The sequence below is a fragment of the Rhynchophorus ferrugineus genome, unplaced genomic scaffold, assembly GCF_030347505.1.
Source record: "Rhynchophorus ferrugineus isolate W39M unplaced genomic scaffold, kcgeb_rfMv2 rfM30, whole genome shotgun sequence".
In the NCBI taxonomy this organism is placed as follows: domain Eukaryota; kingdom Metazoa; phylum Arthropoda; class Insecta; order Coleoptera; family Curculionidae; genus Rhynchophorus; species Rhynchophorus ferrugineus.
The window spans coordinates 1138002-1164726 of record NW_027472609.1 but is presented as its reverse complement, the minus strand read 5'-3'; the positions used below and the strand labels follow the sequence as shown (position 1 = coordinate 1164726).

At 36.9% G+C, this 26725-nt stretch overlaps 3 long non-coding RNA genes across 3 annotated transcripts in view; all 3 read left to right on the top strand.

Annotated features, from left to right (window-relative positions):
* Positions 1 to 5352, top strand: part of LOC143205899 (uncharacterized) — a 22634-nt gene extending 17282 nt beyond the window's left edge. Inside the window, exons 3-4 of the long non-coding RNA XR_013007973.1 lie at positions 4837 to 4986; positions 5220 to 5352. This is a non-coding gene — a long non-coding RNA (uncharacterized LOC143205899). The remainder of the gene's footprint in view (positions 1 to 4836; positions 4987 to 5219) is intronic.
* LOC143205900 (uncharacterized) lies at positions 5234 to 26725 on the top strand. The gene is made up of 4 exons (XR_013007974.1): positions 5234 to 5352; positions 5579 to 5742; positions 26210 to 26359; positions 26593 to 26725. It is a non-coding gene; the product is annotated as an uncharacterized LOC143205900 (long non-coding RNA).
* LOC143205901 (uncharacterized) overlaps positions 26607 to 26725 on the top strand; it is a 33841-nt gene continuing 33722 nt past the window's right edge. Inside the window, exon 1 of the long non-coding RNA XR_013007975.1 lies at positions 26607 to 26725. This is a non-coding gene — a long non-coding RNA (uncharacterized LOC143205901).

Genomic DNA, 26725 nt, shown 5'->3' with positions numbered 1-26725 from the left:
GGGAACAGTCTGACTGGACCGAAGTAACAAACAAGAAGGATAAAAAGAGGAAGAAGTCTCAGATGACGCCATCGCCAATCGCAAAAAGTGGTATAAATATTAAAAAAAAGAAGCAAGAAAACAAAATCCCTCTGCCCCCTCCGATCAAGGTAAGCAGTGTTGGCAATTTTAATTTATTTAGATCAGAAATAAAGGGAGTAGCCTCTGACCGAGTGCAGTTTAAAGCTTTGTCTAACAATGATATTAACGTAACCCTTAACAATGAAACAGACTATAGGAATGTAAAAAAGCATCTCATTGAGATGAAGAAAAACAATTCATTCAATAAACTCGAATATCACATTTATCAGTTAAAAAGTGATAAGTGGTATAGAGTAGTCATTAGAGGATTACCGTCCACAACAGATCAGGACGATATTAAATCGGAATTACGGGCTTGCGGGCACGAAGTAGTGACCGTCACGCCTATAGCGAAAAAGACGACAAATGTAAATGGCGAAAAACAAATTAAAACTTTTCCGTTGTTCTATGTAGATATGACACAAAAGGAAAATAATAAAAATATATACGACATAAATTATTTACTAGACTGTAGGATAAAAGTGGAACCTCCGAAGAAAAATAATAATATACCACAATGCACAAACTGTCAAAATCTTGGACTCACTAAAAATTTTTGCAGTAGGGAACCAAGATGTGTGAATTGTGCCGGTAAACATCACACAACTCAGTTCAGAAAACAACGCAATAGTGTAGCGACATGCGTGTTGTGCAATGAAAAAGGTCACCCTGCCAATTATAAAGGATGTGCAGTATATCAAAAAAAAACTCCAGTCAAAGAAAATTACAGCAGAACAACGCTTAAGACAAATTGACAAAGTCAAAAACTCTGATAGTAGTTACCGTTGAAAATAAAAAAACCCATGAAACCGTAAGACCATCGGTCAAAAATATAAACGTCAAAATATCAAATGATAAACAAATTGATACGAAACCGCAGAAAGCTGCGGCCAACGAGCCAACTATCGTCGACATGATGAAATTGCTCAAAGAATTCCAGACCGAAATGAGACAGAAATTCAGTCAGTTAGCAGACAGGGTGGAAAAATTGGAGAAATCCGGATTGGGGAAATCTACCCAAAACAAGCTAAAGAGAAATCAAAATGAGTAATTCTTTTTTAAGAATTATAACTTGGAACGCAAACGGACTAAATCAAAGAGTCCGGGAACTAGAATTATTCTTAAAAACAAATAATATAGATATAGCTCTCATATCGGAAACACATTTTTCTAAAAAAAACTACATTAAAATACGGAGTTATGATGCTTACTGGACACTACACCCCAGTGAACGAGCTCGAGGCAGAACAACTTTAATAATTAAACAAAATATACAACATTTCTAACAAGAAGAGATAAAAAATGAAGAAATACAAGCTACGATAATTAGTATCGAAAAAAACAGGGCTGAAATAAATATTGGCGCTATATATTGTCCACCGAGACATAAAATGACACAACAACAATATAAAGATATCTTTTCAAAATTAGGCCCACGGTTTATTATTGGTGGAGACTTTAATGTTAAACATACAGCTTGGGGTTCACGAATAATAACACCTGCAAAAGGAAACGAATTACTCGAAGCCATTAACCTTACAAATTGTAATTATCATTCAGGGCTCGAACCCACTTACTGGCCCACAGATAGTAATAAAGTCCCAGACCTGCTGGATTTCTACATTACAAAAGGCATCTCATTAAATCAAATTAGTACAGAAATCTTGTGCGATCTAACATCTGATCACACTCCAGTATTGTTAACACTGGGCGCGACAATCCTAAGAAAAGCAAAAAAGCCTAATCTTACCAACAAATATACTGACTGGGACAAATTCAGATTAATACTGCAGGAACAAATCAGTTCAAAAGTAAGACCTAAAACTATAGATGATCTTGAGCAACAAACCAAACATATAACTGAACAAATTCGGTCAGCTGCAAAAGATGCTACCCCAATTGCAAGAGAGAAATCAGAATATGAAGTACTTTACCCCCTCGAAATTAGAGAAATGATAAAAGAAAGACGAAAAGCTAGAAGAGTATGGCACAGGACCAGAAATGCTGCTGACAAAACCACGTTTAATGGAATTAGTAATATAAACAGAATTGCTTTCAAAAGTATTTAAGTGAATTAAGCCCACAAGCAGACAAAGATTATTCGCTATGGAAAGCAACTCGAAGATTTAAAAGACCAATTATTCGAGTACCGCCTATTAAAAATAATCGAAATGAATGGGTTCGACGCGACAATGAAAAAGCTGAATTGTTCGCAGAATATTTAGCTAACATTTTTCGGCCTAATGATATATAATATACCATGGATACATCTCCTATTTATCAACCCGATATAGATCTAAATCTAATTTCTCCACTGGAAGTTGCCACTGAAATTGATAACCTCAATCCTAAAAAGGCACCTGGTATTGATGACATTTCACCTGGATTATTGAAAGAACTGCCACGAAAAGCAATCATCATGTTGACATATATATTTAATGCCTGTTTAAAGCTGAAGCATGTCCCGGAATGCTTTAAAGTTGCACAAATAATTATGCTCAAAAAACCTGACAAACCTGCAAGTCGACAAGTCGAATCTTACAGGCCTGTTTCGCTACTACCTGCTATATCAAAGCTATTTGAGAAGCTGATATATAAACGTGTTAAACACTTGGTAACAATACCAGATTTCCAGTTTGGTTTTCGAAATCACCATTCAACTATCGATCAAGTGCACAGAGTAACTGCGGCTATTGAAAGAGCGTTTGAAGAAAAGAAATACTGCCCTGCAATATTCCTGGATGTCTCACAAGCTTTTGATCGGGTTTGGCATTTTGGTTAATCTGTAAGATGAGCAAATTGTTACCGCGTAACTATTGTCAATTGATGGAGTCATATTTATTCGGAAGAAAATTTAGAGTATCGCACGAAATGGCGTTCTCGACATTTAAAAATATCTCGGCTGGAGTTCCACAAGGTAGCGTCTTAGGACCTCTCCTGTATCTGCTTTACACTGCTGACATTCCAACAACAAAAGAAACACTTCTTGGAACCTTTGCTGATGACACAGTTATTATGGCAAAAGATATATCTCTGCCTAGGGCAATAGAAAAAGTGCAAGTGGCAGTCAACAAAATCTACAAATGGACAAAAGATTCCAATCTTTTCAACTTAATAGCTCCAAATCTGTCCACGTTAATTTTGCATGAAGGCGAAATAATAAAAACTTAATTATATCACTCAATGGATGCCCGATTCCTCAAGCAGAATCAGCAAAATACCTTGGAATCCATCTTGACGGTAGATTAAATTGGAAGCATCACGTTAGACAAAAAGCAAAACACATTAGAACCAAAATAAAACAACTGTACTGGTTAGTCGGAAGATACTCTCAACTTGATCTAAAATCAAAGAGGTTGATCTATAATACAATTATAAAGCCAATTTGGACCTATGGGGTGCAAATATGGGGTTGCACTAAAAATTCAAATCAGTTAGTCATACAGCGCTGTCAAAACAAGATTCTTCGATTGATTACCAATGCCTATCGCTATGTAACCAATGAAGAACTGCACGATGACCTGGAAATCAAATGGATTTGCGAAGTTGTGCAGGATTTCGCCTTGAAACACGAAGGAAGATTACTAAATCATTCTAACGTGGAAGCAATACAACTGCTGGACAGCGCACAGGATGTCAAGAGATTGAAACGAACAAAACCATACGAACTTGTGTGAATATTTAGTGTGTATTATTAGTGTAAACTATAGCTATAAGTTAATAATTAATAAATAATTGTAATTTTATAATTGAGGAATACATACTGATATATTTTCTCGCACTCGTCTTGCTTGCTAATTAACGCACATAGGAAAAGTAGTAATAAATTAATTGTAATAATAATAACAATTAAGATTGTACTAAGCGTATCTAATAAAGATGTTATAAAAAAAATTAAATTTATTTCATTAATTTAGAGTAGAATATAATATAATTTTTAAAATATTTTTTTAAAGATATTGTTGACAATTTTACGGTTTTCCACTTTTGAAATTCCTATCCTTTGATTGCTTAAGTTCATGCTAGATGTCGCGCGCCACTTGTTGTTCTCTTTCTCTAGTTAATATTTTCGCAATTAATTTGTAGATTTTGTAGATTATTTCTTATATTCCCGTTTTGATTACTATCTTTTCCTTTTATTAATTAAATTAGAATTACCCGTAATTTATGTTGTTGGATATTGTTTTCGTCTCCCATTCAGGAGAATTGACGTACCCGCATGGGAGGTTATGTCTTCGTTCTGTTTATACGTTTTGTTTATTTTATTTTATTATTGTTGTGTTTTTAGGTTTTCTTATGGATTAGGCCGATCTTGTGTGATTTGGCGACCTACGACTTGTTTGTTTTACCTCCTCACACCACTTGGAGATTTTGTCGGACACTATCTGTGTCACTAGGAAATTTGCTTGTGCTTGACGATTGAATACCACCAGACTAGGATTGTACTTTTTTATGAATATTTGGTATTATTTCAGGGTGAGTTTAGATATCATCTTTATCCGCCTTTTCTTATTCGGAATTGATTAATTAGATGACCCTTGTGTTTTGATTTTGTAAGGCATGAAGTCCACTGAGATTACCACTCCGTGGGACGGTGAAGTGACGCCGTAAATATGTTTTGATGTTGTTTAACTACCTTTGTTTTATTTTATTTTCTTGCTAGTTATTTTCCCACCAGTATATGAGCAGTGTATTTATGTTTTTTCTATTTTTTAGATTATCTGCGTCCAGATTCTTTGGCAGAACTGACCGTGATTTATTTGGAGATGATATATCCGAAGCTATCCGTGGCACCATGCAGCCCTTCTGTACTCGATGATTAAACGCTATCAGATTAGGATTTTACTTTTGCTTGGGTACTTTCGGGTATGTTGAATATTATATTTGTTTTTATTAGACTTATCTGTTCGAAAATTTATTAATTAGATGACTTTGATTTGCATGTTTTGATTTGCAAGGTATGAGGTCTATTGAGATTACAACCCCGTGGGTCGGTGCAGTAACTTCGTGAATGTGTTTCATATTGTTCAACTACTTTTATTGCCAATCATCCTCCCATAGGGATATCAACAGTTTATTTATGATTTTTTATGTTTTAGGTTAGGGATTCTTTGGCAGAGTTGATGGAATTGATTGTGTCCTAGTGGTGGAAAGCATTTTGGGACTATTGATACTATGAATTTGCTAGTTTTCTACACCATAAGATGAGTATTATTTGTCTTGTTTTATGAGGTGTGTCTCTGTCCTTTGAATGATTGTTTTAAATGATTGTGTTTTATGCAAAGGTTGTTAGGAGGTTATTTTGCGAAGATAGATACGACCTTGACGATATGAGATGATATGAATTTATGCCATCTCATTTGGTAAATTAGAAAATTTGTATTTCTTCATGGATTTTGATATTATTTGTCTATTTGAGCAGTCCTTAACCCCATTTACTTATTCTCTTTATTTTTAGGTAGGTTGGGCGACAAAACGAGACTCCTATGATTGTGTATGTGATGAAGGTGCGGATCTGTAGTGCTATTGCTCAAACTAAAGCAAACCATCAGCACCTCTCGAACTTCTCCATGCCATTTTACATGATTGAAGCATATTCTCCCATGCTCGTCGTTCCGGATGGTCAGCTTATTTTAATTGTTTAATGGTTCCTATAATTTGGCTTTTTTTTCTTGCTTATTATTATTATATTAATTACTTAATGATGCTTTTATTATAGCAGCCATTATTTTGACTTAAAAAACTATGTAATAGTTGCATGCAGTAGCGCTAACATCTAATAATAGTATGCCTAATATTAATCATTTTGAATGTCTATTTGTGGGATTGTGGAATTGTCTGTGCCTATCTCTATGTTCCTCAAGGGGCATCTCTTATATGTATAGAGAGTTATCTTGACATAGCTATTATTCGTATTGTGCTTTATTGGTTTAATTAATAATGAGGGTTTATATTACTGATTTCTTCTTGTTGTTTTTGTTATTATCAGTTGTCAGTTCTGGGATTGCTGGACTTCAGCGATATTTTCTTCTTCATTAATAACTTTGTTTGTCCAATCATTCAATATTTCAATTTTCTTCTTGTTTGTTTTGTTGAGTGCATTTCTCATTTCCATCTGATCATTCGGAATTTTATAAAGATCTCTGGCGCTCAACCTTTCGGCGTTTGTGCATTCATTTATGATGACTATCTTTTTGATCTTGGCTGCATCCGCATACTTCTTCCGTGATTTCCAGTCTGAATCTCTTGATGTATGCTTCCATGTTTCCATGGTTTGTTATCAATTGCACTACTTTTCGGTTTAGCTCTAAACTTTCAAACCCTACTGTTTTGCAGTGCTTGTAAGTGTTGACGGCATGCATATCGCCATGTTTTTCTTCTAGTATTCTTATGGCTTCTTGTACGGCTAGAAATTCAGCTACTCTCTGTTAATTCCATTTTCTTCTAGCCCGATGCATGCCTCTTCCTCCGTCCCGTCGCTCCTGCTTTTTCCTGCTTCACATTAGCATCCATCCATACCTTCGCTATGTGTCTTCCTATCTCGTACTGCTCGGTCCCCAACGAATCCACAGTTTTTCTCATGGCCAGCACATGTATTTTTACTCCGGCCTTGGCGGGCCTGGTGTATAACCGCATTTTTCTGCCGCTCATGCTCTTGCTTCGGCTTCTATTGGTAGAGGAACTACTCCTGCGATTACTTGTAGCGCGCTCGTCGGTGCTGTTTTAAACGCGCCGGTGATTAGTATTGGGGCGTATCTTTGAATCGCGTTTAGCTTCCTCTGAGTGTGTACTTTATTTACGTACCGTCCCCATTTCTCGGACCCTTATAATATGGCTGGCTTTACGACTCTCTCGTATACATTTTTAATTATGTCCCTTACCTTAATTCCGTACTTCCTGCTTATGGGTCCCGCCGTTTTGGCGACGACGGTTTCGACCTTTTCTTTAATCGCATTCAGATGGTTAATGTATATTTTTGTGTTATCCAATATTACTCCCAATTACCTCATCTGGTCTTTAGGAGTTATGATTTCTTCGTTTAATTTAATTCCTATCTTCGGAAATCTGGTCCTTCTGGGTACTACTGGGATTTATCTATTGCGGTCATTTCTTCTTTTCTTCAATTCTTCCATCGTAAAGGGGATCTCCTTTGGATATATCATAGCTTCCGATTTTTCTATATTGCAATGTGCTCTTGAATATTCTTTCCATTCTAAGCATTTGCGCCAGCATTTGTTCCATTCTTCTTTAATTTCAGTAGGTGTTCGATGGCTGATTGCGATGATTTGGTCGTCGGCGAACGTTTGTGCTCTCACATGTGTCTGTTGTGTGTCAATATCAGCTATCTTATCGAACCAGGAGTTGATATTAATCAACCATAGAGTCGGGCCTATGCTCGACCCTTGTGGGCACCCCTTCTCTATTCCGAACTCGATTTTGTTGCTGATTACCTGTTGTTTTTTAAGTTCATTATGACCCAGTCTAGTTCAGCTTCTTGTATTTCTTCTTCGTCTTCTTCTTGTTTTCTCCATTCTCCATTGGTGACCCTTGTCATGATCCTTACAAGTTGTTCTTTTTCTTCCTCCTCTTGTTTTGGATGATATTTTTCTACCTTTTCTTTCTCCAGGTTATACATATTGCCCGGTTCGGCATCTTCCATTATTTCAACTATTTTCCCCCTGCTGACTCCTAGAGTCTTTATTATTTTCCAGACTCTATGCTATGGTTCAATGTCGAATGTGTTTTCTATTTATAATTATTTCTTCTACATGCTTCTTCTTCTTTTCTTTGACAAGCTTCTTGAATGCTCGCTTCATTACTCCATAGGGAGTGAGGGAATCACGAGGTCGGTCTTATCCCCGTCTTCTCGTCTGATCGAATCGGCTTTTCTTCTAAGTTCCAATTTCTTCTGTTGGCGTTCTCCATCCCATCATTCGTTGTCTTGTTTTATTATGATGGTGGTTGTCTTTAACAGTTTAGTAGATTTCTTGAAAGCTGCTTGCATTTGCTCCGCTTGTTTTTCAATTTCGTCTATTTGCATCGTCGCCCTTATTTCTGTGCTCGCGACTAGCAACCCGTCAGTGACTCTTTGCCAGCTGGTCCCGTGATAATCAAACTTTTTCTTCGATGTCTTATTTCTCTGGGGTTTACCCTCTATTTCGAAGAGGATGTGTTTGTGGTCGCTTAGTGTCTCTTCAGTTTCTTGTACCGTCCAGTTGATCACGTTCACTTCTCGTCACTCATCAATGTTGCTGTTTCCCCTACTACTGATAAAGGTGGCAGCTGTTTGTTCATTCTGCACTAATTCCAGTCGGTATGATATGGTCTAGATTATCAGATTTGAACCTTTGTTGTTATACAATAAACATAGTGTCGTTGGCATTAAAATCACCAGCTACTATCCATTTCTTCTGGTATTTCTGCCATTGTTCTTCTTTTTCTTCTAAGCAATTTATGTTGTCTCCTGTCTGATGCGCGTATACGTTGGTGATTAGTAAATCGCAGTCTAATAGTTTGACTATGACTTTGTCCGGTCCCGACATTTCTTAGTTCTTGTTGCTGGTTCTCTCACCAAGATTATGTCGTATTTTTCTTTGTCGGCTTTCGCTCTCATGAGCGTGCTAGCCTGGATGCCTTTTTCGATGTTTATCTGTAGGATTTTTAGAGCCATTTCTGTTTCATTTCTTCGATGGCTTCTTCTTTTCTTTTCTTGTATATTGGACAGGTTCTATCATTTACTCTATTGTTGGAGTTTACCTCCGGTGCTCCTGCTCATTTGCAGTTCGCACAATTCGTGGTGCTACTCTTGCACTCCCTTCCCCCGTGCGGTCCTGCACATATATAACAACACTGTGCGCTTCTACAATGTATCTGCTTGTGCCCGAATCTGCTGCATTTATAGCATAGTAGAATTGCGTTGAAATCATCAACGAATTGTCTCAAGTACCCTACAAAGTCTTTGCCCTTTTTTAACACTGCTCTGTATATGCTGGGAATTGTTTCGATTATAACGTTGTTTCTTTCTGGGTTTTTGCATATATATTTCTTTACTACCTTGATGATTTCTTCTGGTTCTTCGTTGTTGTCCCCAACGAATCCACGGTTTTTCTCATGGCCAGCACATGTATTTTTACTCCGCCCTTGGCGGGCCTTGTCTATAACCGCATTTTTCTGCCGCTCATGCTCTTGGTTCGGCTTCTATTGGTAGAGGAACTACTCCTGCGATTACTTGTAGCGCGCTCGTCGGTGCTGTTTTAAACGCGCCGGTGATTAGTATTGGGGCGTATCTTTGAATCGCGTTTAGCTTCCTCTGAGTGTGTACTTTATTTACGTACCGTCCCCATTTCTCGGACCCTTATAATATGGCTGGCTTTACGACTCTCTCGTATACATTTTTAATTATGTCCCTTACCTTATTTCCGTACTTCCTGCTTATGGGTCCCGCCGTTTTGGCGACGACGGTTTCGACCTTTTCTTTAATCGCATTCAGATGGTTAATGTATATTTTTGTCTTATCCAATATTACTCCCAATTACCCCATATGGTCTTTAGGAGTTATGATTTCTTCGTTTAATTTAATTCCTATCTTCGGAAATCTGGTCCTCCTGGGTACTACTGGGATTTATCTCTTGCGGTCATTTCTTCTTTTCTTCAATTCTTCCATCGTAAAGGGGATCTCCTTTGGGTATATCATAGCTTCCGATTTTTCTATATTGTAATGTGCTCTTGAATATTCTTTCCATTCTAAGCATTTGCGCCAGCATTTGTTCCATTCTTCTTTAATTTTCAGTAGGTGTTCGATGGCTGATTGCGATGATTTGGTCGTCGGCGAACGTTTGTGCTCTCACATGTGTCTGTTGTGTGTCAATATCAGCTATCTTATCGAACCAGGAGTTGATATTAATCAACCATAGAGTCGGGCCTATGCTCGACCCTTGTGGGCACCCCTTCTCTATTCCGAACTCGATTTTGTTGCTGATTACCTGTTGTTTTTTAAGTTCATTATGGCCCAGTCTAGTTCAGCTTCTTGTATTTCTTCTTCGTCTTCTTCTTGTTTGCTCCATTCTCCATTGGTGACCCTTGTCATGATCCTTACAAGTTGTTCTTTTTCTTCCTCCTCTTGTTTTGGATGATATTTTTCTACCTTTTCTTTCTCCAGGTTATACATATTGCCCGGTTCGGCATCTTCCATTATTTCAACTATTTTCCCCCTGCTGACTCCTAGAGTCTTTATTATTTTCCAGACTCTATGCCATGGTTCAATGTCGAATGTGTTTTCTATTTATAATTATTTCTTCTACATGCTTCTTCTTCTTTTCTTTAACAAGCTTCTTGAATGCTCGCTTCATTACTCCATAGGGAGTGAGGGAATCACGAGGTCGGTCTTATCCCCGTCTTCTCGTCTGATCGAATCGGCTTTTCTCTAAGTTCCAATTTCTTCTGTTGGCGTTCTCCATCCCATCATTCGTTGTCTTGTTTTATTATTATGGTGGTTGTTTTTAACAGTTTAGTAGATTTCTTGAAAGCTGCTTGCATTTGCTCCGCTTGTTTTTCAATTTCGTCTATTTGCATCGTCGCCCTTATTTCTGTGCTCGCGACTAGCAACCCGTCAGTGACTCTTTGCCAGCTGGTCCCGTGATAATCAAACTCTTTCTTCGATGTCTTATTTCTCTGGGGTTTACCCTCTATTTCGAAGAGGATGTGTTTGTGGTCGCTTAGTGTCTCTTCAGTTTCTTGTACCGTCCAGTTGATCACGTTCACTTCTCGTCACTCATCAATGTTGCTGTTTCCCCTACTACTGATAAAGGTGGGAGCTGTTTGTTCATTCTGCACTAATTCCAGTCGGTATGATATGGTCTAGATTATCAGATTTGAACCTTTGTTGTTATACAATAAACATAAAGTGTGCTTGGCATTAAAATCACCAGCTAATATCAATTTCTTCTGGTATTTCTGCCATTGTTCTTCTTTTTCTTCTAAGCAATTTATGTTGTCTCCTGTCTGATGCGCGTATACGTTGATGATTAGTAAATCTCAGTCTAATAGTTTGACTATGACTTTGTCCGGTCCCGACATTTCTTAGTTCTTGTTGCTGGTTCTCGCACCAAGATTATGTCGTATTTTTCTTTGTCGGCTTTCGCTCTCATGAGCGTGCTAGCCTGGATGCCTTTTTCGATGTTTATCTGTATAATTATTAGAGCCATTTCTGTTTCATTTCTTCGATGGCTTCTTCTTTTCTTTTCTTGTATATTGGACAGGTTCTATCATTTACTCTATTTTTGGAGTTTACCTCCGGTGCTCCTGCTCATTTGCAGTTCGCACAATTCGTGGTGCTACTCTTGCAGTCCCTTCCCCCGTGCGGTCCTGCACATATATAACAACACTGTGCGCTTCTACAATGTATCTGCTTGTGCCCGAATCTGCTGCATTTATAGCATAGTAGAATTGCGTTGAAATCATCAACGAATTGTCTCAAGTACCCTACAAAGACTTTGCCCTTTTTTAACACTGCTCTGTATATGCTGGGAATTGTTTCGATTATAACGTTGTTTCTTTCTGGGTTTTTGCATATATATTTCTTTACTACCTTGATGATTTCTTCTGGTTCTTCGTTGTTGTCAGTCTTTTTTCTTTCTTCTTGGATGATGTTCACATTCTCTTCGTTTTGATCAGCCAGATCTTCTATTATTTGTTCGTCTGTGATATCCCTGGATACCCCTGGGATTCTGAATTTGGGACGTTTTTCACTATTATCGATTTTGATAGCATGTACAGAGCTTATTTTTTCTATCAGGTCTTTCTTTTGTTTCTGGTCTTTACAGATCAGTGATACCAGTCCATGTCTGTGTACTCTTACGTGTTTGAGGCCATCTCCTGCTAACTCTTTACTTGTTAGCTTGCCTCTGATGGCGGCTAATGTCTCCGCGCCACTTGCTTTTTCCTTTCTGATTTTAATTTCGTATATATTATTAATCTGTTTCGGATTTTGCCATTCTAGATTAGGTGTGGTGGATTTCGATGCCTTTGACTGGGCTTTTTGTGGCTTCGACAGTGTTTTATTTTCATTATTCTTTTTTGTCGCCGCGACCTCATTGTACGTACAGATCGTATTGGATGTACTTTCGGTCTGTAACTCCACGGTAGTCATCTCGATTCTTCTGCTAATGTCGGTCTGCGTGCTTACATCCATCATCACTGGCCTGGCGAGGACTGCTGGAGAATACTCTCTTGCAATAGGGATTCTATTTTTTGTATTCTCTTGTCTGTTTCGTGCTGTATTTGTCCCAATTTTCTGTTTATCATCTCCTCCACAATTGCTTCCTCATTCGTGATGCTCTGGACTTATATAGTATTTGGCATCACGACTGCGGATTTGGCTTTCAGCACCTTTTCTGTTACTATGTCCATTTTCATTAAAATATTCGCGACGCGGTTTCTGTCTGTGGAGATGAATCGATATGTCTTATATTTTAGACAATATCTGTTGGTTACGAGCCTAACTTGCTCAGTCAGATGTCTTGTTCAAAGTCTATCATTTAATTTATATTAAAATTCAGTTCGGTCCCGACCTTCATAGAGTCAAGACGTGTTTTTTCTTTCCCGAAAACGAGTCTCCGTAAATATCAAATAAAAATATATCTATATATTTTCTACGGTCAATTTCTGTTAACGGTTTCAAAGAACTCCCAGGTTCGGGATACGGTGAAACGGCCAACCCAACGTGAAGGAAATAAAATACTCAAACTCTCAAACAAAAGACGTTCTACGTTTTCCAGAAAAGGGAAAAAGTGAAAGTTAGTGAAAAAAACATTTAATTATAACATCATGGACAACAACATGGATTTGAATATATTATTGAAAGAAAACAAGGAATTAAGAATGAATAATGAGCGTCTGAACCAACAACTGTTGCAATTATCTAAGGATATGGCTGCTATCCGTTTGCAACTGCAAGGTCACACGCAAGATACACCAAAAAGGCATACTAATTATGCAGAAGACTACTACACGGATGAAGACGAACTAGCATTAGAGGTAGGGGAACAGTCTGACTGGACCGAAGTAACAAACAAGAAGGATAAAAAGAGGAAGAAGTCTCAGATGACGCCATCGCCAATCGCAAAAAGTGGTATAAATATTAAAAAAAAGAAGCAAGAAAACAAAATCCCTCTGACCCCTCCGATCAAGGTAAGCAATGTTGGCAATTTTAATTTATTTAGATCAGAAATAAAGGGAGTAGCCTCTGACCGAGTGCAGTTTAAAGCTTTGTCTAACAATGATATTAACGTAACCTTTAACAATGAAACAGACTATAGGAATGTAAAAAAGCATCTCATTGAGATGAAGAAAAACAATTCATTCAATAAACTCGAATATCACACTTATCAGTTAAAAAGTGATAAGTGGTATAAAGTAGTCATTAGAGGATTACCGTCCACAACAGATCAGGACGATATTAAATCGGAATTACGGGTTTGCGGGCACGAAGTAGTGACCGTCACGCCTATAGCGAAAAAGACTATAAAGAAAAAGACAACAAATGTAAATGGCGAAAAACAAATTAAAACTTTTCCGTTGTTCTATGTAGACATGACACAAAAGGAAAATAATAAAAATATATACGACATAAATTATTTACTAGACTGTAGGATAAAAGTGGAACCTCCGAAGAAAAATAATAATATACCACAATGCACAAACTGTCAAAATCTTGGACACACTAAAATTTTTGCAGTAGGGAACCAAGATGTGTGAAATGTGCCGGTAAACATCACACAACTCAGTGCAGAAAACAACGCAATAGTGTAACGACATGCGTGTTGTGCAATGAAAAAGGTCACCCTACCAATTATAAAGGATGTGCAGTATATCAAAAAAAAAAGGACTCCAGCCAAAGAAAATTACAGCAGAACAACGCTTAAGACAAATTGACAAAGTCAAAAACTCTGAAACAACATCTACCGTTGAAAATAAAAAAACCTATGAAACCGTAAGACCAACGGTCAAAAATATAAACGTCAAAATATCAAATGATAAACAAATTGATACGAAACCGCAGAACGCTGCGGCCAACGAGCCAACTATCGTCGACATGATGAAATTGCTCAAAGAATTCCAGACCGAAATGAGACAGAAATTCAGTCAGTTAGCAGACAGGGTGGAAAAATTGGAGAAATCCGAATTGGGGAAATCTACCCAAAACAAGCTAAAGAGAAATCAAAATGAGTAATTCTTTTTTAAGAATTAAAACTTGGAACGCAAACGGACTAAATCAAAGAGTCCGGGAACTAGAATTATTCTTAAAAACAAATAACATAGATATAGCTCTCATATCGGAAACACATTTTTCTAAAAAAAACTACATTAAAATACGGGGTTATGATGCTTACTGGACACTACACCCCAGTGAACGAGCTCGAGGCGGAACAGCTTTAATAATTAAACAAAATATACAACATTTCGAACAAGAAGAGATAAAAAATGAAGAAATACAAGCTACGATAATTAGTATCGAAATAAACGGGGCTGAAATAAATATTGGCGCTATATATTGTCCACCGAGACATAAAATGACACAACAACAATATAAAGATATCTTTTCAAAATTAGGCCCACGGTTTACTATTGGTGGAGACTTTAATGTTAAACATACAGCTTGGGGTTCACGAATAATAACACCTGGAAAAGGAAACGAATTACTCGAAGCCATTAACCTTACAAATTGTAATTATCATTCAGGGCGCGAACCCACTTACTGGCCCACAGACAGTAATAAAGTCCCAGACCTGCTGGACTTCTACATTACAAAAGGCATCTCATTAAATCAAATTAGTACAGAAAGCTTGTGCGATCTAACATCTGATCACACTCCAGTATTGTTAACACTGGGCGCGACAATCCTAAGAAAAGCAAAAAAGCCTAATCTTACCAACAAATATACTGACTGGGACAAATTCAGATTAATACTGCAGGAACAAATCAGTTTAAAAGTAAGACTTAAAACTATAGATGATCTTGAGCAACAAACCAAACATATAACCGAACAAATTCGGTCAGCTGCAAAAGATGCTACCCCAATTGCAAGAGAGAAATCTGAATATGAAGTACTTTACCTCCTCGAAATTAGAGAAATGATAAAAGAAAGACGAAAAGCTAGAAGAGTATGGCACAGGACCAGAAATGCTGCTGACAAAACCACGTTTAATAGAATTAGTAATCAGACAAATCAAAAGATCAAAGAATATAAACAGAATTGCTTTCAAAAGTATTTAAGTGAATTAAGCCCACAAGCAGACAAAGATTATTCGCTATGGAAAGCAACTCGAAGATTTAAAAGACCAATTATTCGAGTACCGCCTATTAAAAATAATCGAAATGAATGGGTTCGACGCGACAATGAAAAAGCTGAATTGTTCGCAGAATATTTAGCTAACATTTTTCGGCCTAATGATATATAATCTACCATGGATACATCTCCTATTTATCAACCCGATATAGATCTAAATCTAATTTCTCCACTGGAAGTTGCTTCTGAAATTGATAACCTCAATCCTAAAAAGGCACCTGGTATTGATGACATTTCACCTGGATTATTGAAAGAACTGCCACGAAAAGCAATCATCATGTTGACATATATATTTAATGCCTGTTTAAGGCTGAAGCATGTCCCGGAATGCTTTAAAGTTGCACAAATAATTATGCTCAAAAAACCTGACAAACCTGCAAGTCGACAAGTCGAATCTTACAGGCCTGTTTCGCTACTACCTGCAATATCAAAGCTATTTGAGAAGCTGATATATAAACGTGTTAAACACTTGGTAACAATACCAGATTTCCAGTTTGGTTTTCGAAATCACCATTCAACTATCGATCAAGTGCACAGAGTAACTGCGGCTATTGAAAGAGCGTTTGAAGAAAAGAAATACTGCCCTGCAATATTCCTGGATGTCTCACAAGCTTTTGATCGGGTTTGGCATTTTGGATTAATCTGTAAGATGAGCAAATTGTTACCGCGTAACTATTGTCAATTGCTGGAGTCATATTTATTCGGAAGAAAATTTAGAATATCGCACGAAATGGCGTTCTCGACATTTAAAAATATCTCGGCTGGAGTTCCACAAGGTAGCGTCTTAGGACCTCTCCTGTATCTGCTTTGCACTGCTGACATTCCAACAACAAAAGAAACACTTCTTGGAACCTTTGCTGATGACACAGTTATTATGGCAAAAGATATATCTCTGCCTAGGGCAATAGAAAAAGTGCAAGTGACAGTCAACAAAATCTACAAATGGACAAAAGATTGGAAAATTCAACTTAATAGCTCCAAATCTGTCCGCGTTAATTTTGCATGAAGGCGAAATAATAAAAACTTAATTATATCACTCAATGGATGCCCGATTCCTCAAGCAGAATCAGCAAAATACCTTGGAATCCATCTTGACAGTAGATTAAATTGGAAGCATCACGTTAGACAAAAAGCAAAACACATTAGAACCAAAATAAAACAACTGTACTGGTTAGTCGGAAGATACTCTCAACTTGATCTAAAATCAAAGAGGTTGATCTATAATACAATTATAAAGCCAATTTGGACCTATGGGGTGCAGATATGGGGTTGCACTAAAAATTCAAATCAGTTAGTCATACAGCGCTGTCAAAACAAGATTCTTCGATTGATTACCAATGCCTATCGCTATGTAACCAATGAAGAACTGCACGATGACCTGGAAATCAAATGGATTTGCGAAGTTGTGCAGGATTTCGCCTTGAAACACGAAAGAAGATTACTAAATCATTCTAACGTGGAAGCAATACAACTGCTGGACAGCGCACAGGATGTCAAGAGATTGAAACGAACAAAACCATACGAACTTGTGTGAACATTTAGTGTGTATTATTAGTGTAAACTATAGCTATAAGTTAATAATTAATAAATAATTGTAATTTTATAATTGAGGAATACATACTGATGTATTTTCTCGCACTCGTCTTGCTTGCTAATTAATCCAAGCACATAGGAAAAGTAGTAATAAATTAATTGTAATAATAATAATTAAGATTGTACTAAGCGTATCTAATAAAGATGTTATAAAAAAGAAATTTAATTTATTTCATTAATTTAGAGTAGAATATAATAGAATATAATATAATTTTTAAAATATTTTTTTAAAGATATTATTGACAATTTTACGGTTTTCCACTTTTGAAATACCTATCCTTTGATTGCTTAAGTTCATGCTAGATGTCGCGCGCCGCTTGTTCTCTTTCTCTAGTTAAAATTTTCACAATTAATTTGTAGATTTTGTAGATTATTTCTTATATTCCCGTTTTGATTACTATCTTTTCCTTTTATTAATTAAATTAGAATTACCCATAATTTATGTTGTTGGATATTGTTTTCGTCTCTCATTCAAGAGAATTGACGTACCCGCATGGGAAAACGTATTAATTAGATGACATATGTGTTTTGATTTGCAAGGTATGAGGTCTATTCAGATTACAACCCCGTGGGTCGGTGCAGTAACTTCGTGAATGTGTTTCATATTGTTCAACTACTTTTATTGCCAATCATCCTCCCATAGGGATATCAACAGTTTATTTATGATTTATTATGTTTTAGGTTAGGGATTCTTTGGCAGAGTTGATGGAATTGATTGTGTCCTAGTGCTGGAAAGCATTTTGGGACTATTGATACTATGAATTTGCTAGTTTTCTACACCATAAGATGAGTATTATTTGTCTTGTTTTATGAGGTGTGTCTCTGTCCTTTGAATGATTGTTTTGGATGATTGTGTTTTATGCAAAGGTTGTTAGGAGGTTATTTTGCGAAGATAGATACGACCTTGACGATATGAGATGATATGAATTTATGCCATCTCATTTGGTAAATTAGAAAATTTGTAATTCTTCATGGATTTTGATATTATTTGTCTATTTGAGCAATCCTTAACCCCATTTACTTATTCTCTTTATTTTTAGGTAGGTTGGGCGACAAAACGAGACTCCTATGATTGTGTATGTGATGAAGATGCGGATCTGTAGTGCTATTGCTCAAACTAAAGCAATCCATCAGCACCTCTCGATCTTCTCCATGCCATTTTACATGATTGAAGCATATTCTCCCATGCTCGTCGTTCCGAATGATCAGCTTATTTTAATTGTTTAATGGTTCCTATAATTTGGCTTTTTTTTCTTGCTTATTATTATTATATTAATTACTTAATGATGCTTTTATTATAGCAACCATTATTTTGACTTAAAAAACTATGTAATAGTTGCATGCAGTGGCGCTAACATCTAATAATAGTATGCCTAATATTAATCATTTTGAATGTCTATTTGTGGGATTGTGGAATTGTCTGTGCCTATCTCTATGTTTCTCAAGGGGCATCTCTTATATGTATAGAGAGTTATCTTGACATAGCTATTATTCGTATTGTGCTTTATTGGTTTAATTAATAACGAGGGTTTATATTACTGATTTCTTCTTGTTGTTTTTGTTATTATCAGTTGTCAGTTCTGGGATTGCTGGACTTCAGCGATATTTTCTTCTTCATTAATAACTTTGTTTGCCCAATCATTCAATATTTCAATTTTCTTCTTGTTTGTTTTGTTGAGTGAATTTCTCATTTCCATCTGATCATTCGGAATTTTATAAAGATCTCTGGCGCTCAACCTTTCGGCGTTTGTGCATTCATTTATGATGACTATCTTTTTGATCTTGGCTGCATCCGCATACTCCTTCCGTGATTTCCAGTCTGAATCTCTTGATGTATGCTTCCATGTTTCCATGGTTTGTTATCAGTTGCACTGCTTTTCGGTTTAGCTCTAAACTTTAAAACCCTACTGTTTTGCAGTGCTTGTAAGTGTTGACGGCATGCATATCGCCATGTTTTTCTTCTAGGATTCTTATGGCTTCTTGTACGGCTAGAAATTCAGCTACTCTCTGTTAATTCCATTTTCTTCTAGCCCGATGCATGCCTCTTCCTCCGTCCCGTCGCTCCTGCTTTTTCCTGCTTCACATTAGCATCCATCCATACCTTCGCTATGTGTCTTCCTATCTCGTACTGCTCGGTCCCCAACGAATCCACGGTTTTTCTCATGGCCAGCACATGTATTTTTACTCCGGCCTTGGCGGGCCTGGTGTATAACCGCATTTTTCTGCCGCTCATGCTCTTGCTTCGGCTTCTATTGGTAGAGGAACTACTCCTGCGATTACTTGTAGCGCGCTCGTCGGTGCTGTTTTAAACGCGCCGGTGATTAGTATTGGGGCGTATCTTTGAATCGCGTTTAGCTTCCTCTGAGTGTGTACTTTATTTACGTACCGTCCCCATTTCTCGGACCCTTATAATATGGCTGGCTTTACGACTCTCTCGTATACATTTTTAATTATGTCCCTTACCTTAATTCCGTACTTCCTGCTTATGGGTCCCGCCGTTTTGGCGACGACGGTTTCGACCTTTTCTTTAATCGCATTCAGATGGTTAATGTATATTTTTGTCTTATCCAATATTACTCCCAATTACCTCATCTGGTCTTTAGGAGTTATGATTTCTTCGTTTAATTTAATTCCTATCTTCAGAAATCTGGTCCTCCTGGGTACTACTGGGATTTATCTCTTGCGGTCATTTCTTCTTTTCTTCAATTCTTCCATCGTAAAGGGGATCTCCTTTGGATATATCATAGCTTCCGATTTTTCTATATTGTAATGTGCTCTTGAATATTCTTTCCATTCTAAGCATTTGCGCCAGCATTTGTTCCATTCTTCTTTAATTTCAGTAGGTGTTCGATGGCTGATTGCGATGATTTGGTCGTCGGCGAACGTTTGTGCTCTCACATGTGTCTGTTGTGTGTCAATATCAGCTATCTTATCGAACCAGGAGTTGATATTAATCAACCATAGTGTCGGGCCTATGCTCGACCCTTGTGGGCACCCCTTCTCTATTCCGAACTCGATTTTGTTGCTGATTACCTGTTGTTTTTTAAGTTCATTATGACCCAGTCTAGTTCAGCTTCTTGTATTTCTTCTTCGTCTTCTTCTTGTTTGCTCCATTCTCCATTGGTGACCCTTGTCATGATCCTTACAAGTTGTTCTTTTTCTTCCTCCTCTTGTTTTGGATGATATTTTTCTACCTTTTCTTTCTCCAGGTTATACATATTGCCCGGTTCGGCATCTTCCATTATTTCAACTATTTTCCCCCTGCTGACTCCTAGAGTCTTTATTATTTTCCAGACTCTATGCCATGGTTCAATGTCGAATGTGTTTTCTATTTATAATTATTTCTTCTACATGCTTCTTCTTCTTTTCTTTGACAAGCTTCTTGAATGCTCGCTTCATTACTCCATAGGGAGTGAGGGAATCACGAGGTCGGTCTTATCCCCGTCTTCTCGTCTGATCGAATCGGATTTTCTTCTATGTTCCAATTTCTTCTGTTGGCGTTCTCCATCCCATCATTCGTTGTCTTGTTTTATTATTATGGTGGTTGTTTTTAACAGTTTAGTAGATTTCTTGAAAGCTGCTTGCATTTGCTCCGCTTGTTTTTCAATTTCGTCTATTTGCATCGTCGCCCTTATTTCTGTACTCGCGACTAGCAACCCGTCAGTGACTCTTTGCCAGCTGGTCCCGTGGTAATCAAACTTTTTCTTCGATGTCTTATTTCTCTGGGGTTTACCCTCTATTTCGAAGAGGATGTGTTTGTGGTCGCTTAGTGTCTCTTCAGTTTCTTGTACCGTCCAGTTGATCACGTTCACTTCTCGTCACTCATCAATGTTGCTGTTCACTTGCTTTTTCCTTTCTGATTTTAATTTCGTATATATTATTAATCTGTTTCGGATTTTGCCATTCTAGATTAGGTCTGGTGGATTTCGATGCCTTTGACTGGGCTTTTTGTGGCTTCGACAGTGTTTTATTTTCATTATTCTTTTTTGTCGCCGCGACCTCATTGTACGTACAGATCGTATTGGATGTACTTTCGGTCTGTAACTCCACGGTAGTCATCTCGATTCTTCTGCTGATGTCGGTCTGCGTGCTTACATCCATCATCACTGGCCTGGCGAGGACTGCTGGAGAATACTCTCTTGCAATAGGGATTCTATTTTTTGTATTCTCTTATCTGTTTCGTGCTGTATTTATCCCAATTTTCTGTTTCTGTATTCGTTTGCAACTGCAAGGTCACACGCAAGATACACCAAAAAGGTATACTAATTATGCAGAAGACTACTATACGGATGAAGACGAACTAGCATTAGAGGTAGGGGAACAGTCTGACTGGACCGAAGTAACAAACAAGAAGGATAAAAAGAGGAAGAAGTCTCAGATGACGCCATCGCCAATCGCAAAAAGTGGTATAAATATTAAAAAAAAGAAGCAAGAAAACAAAATCCCTCTGCCCCCTCCGATCAAGGTAAGCAGTGTTGGCAATTTTAATTTATTTAGATCAGAAATAAAGGGAGTAGCCTCTGACCGAGTGCAGTTTAAAGCTTTGTCTAACAATGATATTAACGTAACCCTTAACAATGAAACAGACTATAGGAATGTAAAAAAGCATCTCATTGAGATGAAGAAAAACAATTCATTCAATAAACTCGAATATCACATTTATCAGTTAAAAAGTGATAAGTGGTATAGAGTAGTCATTAGAGGATTACCGTCCACAACAGATCAGGACGATATTAAATCGGAATTACGGGCTTGCGGGCACGAAGTAGTGACCGTCACGCCTATAGCGAAAAAGACGACAAATGTAAATGGCGAAAAACAAATTAAAACTTTTCCGTTGTTCTATGTAGATATGACACAAAAGGAAAATAATAAAAATATATACGACATAAATTATTTACTAGACTGTAGGATAAAAGTGGAACCTCCGAAGAAAAATAATAATATACCACAATGCACAAACTGTCAAAATCTTGGACTCACTAAAAATTTTTGCAGTAGGGAACCAAGATGTGTGAATTGTGCCGGTAAACATCACACAACTCAGTTCAGAAAACAACGCAATAGTGTAGCGACATGCGTGTTGTGCAATGAAAAAGGTCACCCTGCCAATTATAAAGGATGTGCAGTATATCAAAAAAAAACTCCAGTCAAAGAAAATTACAGCAGAACAACGCTTAAGACAAATTGACAAAGTCAAAAACTCTGATAGTAGTTACCGTTGAAAATAAAAAAACCCATGAAACCGTAAGACCATCGGTCAAAAATATAAACGTCAAAATATCAAATGATAAACAAATTGATACGAAACCGCAGAAAGCTGCGGCCAACGAGCCAACTATCGTCGACATGATGAAATTGCTCAAAGAATTCCAGACCGAAATGAGACAGAAATTCAGTCAGTTAGCAGACAGGGTGGAAAAATTGGAGAAATCCGGATTGGGGAAATCTACCCAAAACAAGCTAAAGAGAAATCAAAATGAGTAATTCTTTTTTAAGAATTATAACTTGGAACGCAAACGGACTAAATCAAAGAGTCCGGGAACTAGAATTATTCTTAAAAACAAATAATATAGATATAGCTCTCATATCGGAAACACATTTTTCTAAAAAAAACTACATTAAAATACGGAGTTATGATGCTTACTGGACACTACACCCCAGTGAACGAGCTCGAGGCAGAACAACTTTAATAATTAAACAAAATATACAACATTTCTAACAAGAAGAGATAAAAAATGAAGAAATACAAGCTACGATAATTAGTATCGAAAAAAACAGGGCTGAAATAAATATTGGCGCTATATATTGTCCACCGAGACATAAAATGACACAACAACAATATAAAGATATCTTTTCAAAATTAGGCCCACGGTTTATTATTGGTGGAGACTTTAATGTTAAACATACAGCTTGGGGTTCACGAATAATAACACCTGCAAAAGGAAACGAATTACTCGAAGCCATTAACCTTACAAATTGTAATTATCATTCAGGGCTCGAACCCACTTACTGGCCCACAGATAGTAATAAAGTCCCAGACCTGCTGGATTTCTACATTACAAAAGGCATCTCATTAAATCAAATTAGTACAGAAATCTTGTGCGATCTAACATCTGATCACACTCCAGTATTGTTAACACTGGGCGCGACAATCCTAAGAAAAGCAAAAAAGCCTAATCTTACCAACAAATATACTGACTGGGACAAATTCAGATTAATACTGCAGGAACAAATCAGTTCAAAAGTAAGACCTAAAACTATAGATGATCTTGAGCAACAAACCAAACATATAACTGAACAAATTCGGTCAGCTGCAAAAGATGCTACCCCAATTGCAAGAGAGAAATCAGAATATGAAGTACTTTACCCCCTCGAAATTAGAGAAATGATAAAAGAAAGACGAAAAGCTAGAAGAGTATGGCACAGGACCAGAAATGCTGCTGACAAAACCACGTTTAATGGAATTAGTAATATAAACAGAATTGCTTTCAAAAGTATTTAAGTGAATTAAGCCCACAAGCAGACAAAGATTATTCGCTATGGAAAGCAACTCGAAGATTTAAAAGACCAATTATTCGAGTACCGCCTATTAAAAATAATCGAAATGAATGGGTTCGACGCGACAATGAAAAAGCTGAATTGTTCGCAGAATATTTAGCTAACATTTTTCGGCCAAATGATATATAATATACCATGGATACATCTCCTATTTATCAACCCGATATAGATCTAAATCTAATTTCTCCACTGGAAGTTGCCACTGAAATTGATAACCTCAATCCTAAAAAGGCACCTGGTATTGATGACATTTCACCTGGATTATTGAAAGAACTGCCACGAAAAGCAATCATCATGTTGACATATATATTTAATGCCTGTTTAAGGCTGAAGCATGTCCCGGAATGCTTTAAAGTTGCACAAATAATTATGCTCAAAAAACCTGACAAACCTGCAAGTCGACAAGTCGAATCTTACAGGCCTGTTTCGCTACTACCTGCTATATCAAAGCTATTTGAGAAGCTGATATATAAACGTGTTAAACACTTGGTAACAATACCAGATTTCCAGTTTGGTTTTCGAAATCACCATTCAACTATCGATCAAGTGCACAGAGTAACTGCGGCTATTGAAAGAGCGTTTGAAGAAAAGAAATACTGCCCTGCAATATTCCTGGATGTCTCACAAGCTTTTGATCGGGTTTGGCATTTTGGTTAATCTGTAAGATGAGCAAATTGTTACCGCGTAACTATTGTCAATTGATGGAGTCATATTTATTCGGAAGAAAATTTAGAGTATCGCACGAAATGGCGTTCTCGACATTTAAAAATATCTCGGCTGGAGTTCCACAAGGTAGCGTCTTAGGACCTCTCCTGTATCTGCTTTGCACTGCTGACATTCCAACAACAAAAGAAACACTTCTTGGAACCTTTGCTGATGACACAGTTATTATGGCAAAAGATATATCTCTGCCTAGGGCAATAGAAAAAGTGCAAGTGACAGTCAACAAAATCTACAAATGGACAAAAGATTGGAAAATTCAACTTAATAGCTCCAAATCTGTCCGCGTTAATTTTGCATGAAGGCGAAATAATAAAAACTTAATTATATCACTCAATGGATGCCCGATTCCTCAAGCAGAATCAGCAAAATACCTTGGAATCCATCTTGACAGTAGATTAAATTGGAAGCATCACGTTAGACAAAAAGCAAAACACATTAGAACCAAAATAAAACAACTGTACTGGTTAGTCGGAAGATACTCTCAACTTGATCTAAAATCAAAGAGGTTGATCTATAATACAATTATAAAGCCAATTTGGACCTATGGGGTGCAGATATGGGGTTGCACTAAAAATTCAAATCAGTTAGTCATACAGCGCTGTCAAAACAAGATTCTTCGATTGATTACCAATGCCTATCGCTATGTAACCAATGAAGAACTGCACGATGACCTGGAAATCAAATGGATTTGCGAAGTTGTGCAGGATTTCGCCTTGAAACACGAAAGAAGATTACTAAATCATTCTAACGTGGAAGCAATACAACTGCTGGACAGCGCACAGGATGTCAAGAGATTGAAACGAACAAAACCATACGAACTTGTGTGAACATTTAGTGTGTATTATTAGTGTAAACTATAGCTATAAGTTAATAATTAATAAATAATTGTAATTTTATAATTGAGGAATACATACTGATATATTTTCTCGCACTCGTCTTGCTTGCTAATTAACGCACATAGGAAAAGTAGTAATAAATTAATTGTAATAATAATAACAATTAAGATTGTACTAAGCGTATCTAATAAAGATGTTATAAAAAAAATTAAATTTATTTCATTAATTTAGAGTAGAATATAATATAATTTTTAAAATATTTTTTTAAAGATATTGTTGACAATTTTACGGTTTTCCACTTTTGAAATTCCTATCCTTTGATTGCTTAAGTTTATGCTAGATGTCGCGCGCCACTTGTTGTTCTCTTTCTCTAGTTAATATTTTCGCAATTAATTTGTAGATTTTGTAGATTATTTCTTATATTCCCGTTTTGATTACTATCTTTTCCTTTTATTAATTAAATTAGAATTACCCGTAATTTATGTTGTTGGATATTGTTTTCGTCTCCCATTCAGGAGAATTGACGTACCCGCATGGGAGGTTATGTCTTCGTTCTGTTTATACGTTTTGTTTATTTTATTTTATTATTGTTGTGTTTTTAGGTTTTCTTATGGATTAGGCCGATCTTGTGTGATTTGGCGACCTACGACTTGTTTGTTTTACCTCCTCACACCACTTGGAGATTTTGTCGGACACTATCTGTGTCACTAGGAAATTTGCTTGTGCTTGACGATTGAATACCACCAGACTAGGATTGTACTTTTTTATGAATATTTGGTATTATTTCAGGGTGAGTTTAGATATCATCTTTATCCGCCTTTTCTTATTCGGAATTGATTAATTAGATGACCCTTGTGTTTTGATTTTGTAAGGCATGAAGTCCACTGAGATTACCACTCCGTGGGACGGTGAAGTGACGCCGTAAATATGTTTTGATGTTGTTTAACTACCTTTGTTTTATTTTATTTTCTTGCTAGTTATTTTCCCACCAGTATATGAGCAGTGTATTTATGTTTTTTCTATTTTTTAGATTATCTGCGTCCAGATTCTTTGGCAGAACTGACCGTGATTTATTTGGAGATGATATATCCGAAGCTATCCGTGGCACCATGCAGCCCTTCTGTACTCGATGATTAAACGCTATCAGATTAGGATTTTACTTTTGCTTGGGTACTTTCGGGTATGTTGAATATTATATTTGTTTTTATTAGACTTATCTGTTCGAAAATTTATTAATTAGATGACTTTGATTTGCATGTTTTGATTTGCAAGGTATGAGGTCTATTGAGATTACAACCCCGTGGGTCGGTGCAGTAACTTCGTGAATGTGTTTCATATTGTTCAACTACTTTTATTGCCAATCATCCTCCCATAGGGATATCAACAGTTTATTTATGATTTTTTATGTTTTAGGTTAGGGATTCTTTGGCAGAGTTGATGGAATTGATTGTGTCCTAGTGGTGGAAAGCATTTTGGGACTATTGATACTATGAATTTGCTAGTTTTCTACACCATAAGATGAGTATTATTTGTCTTGTTTTATGAG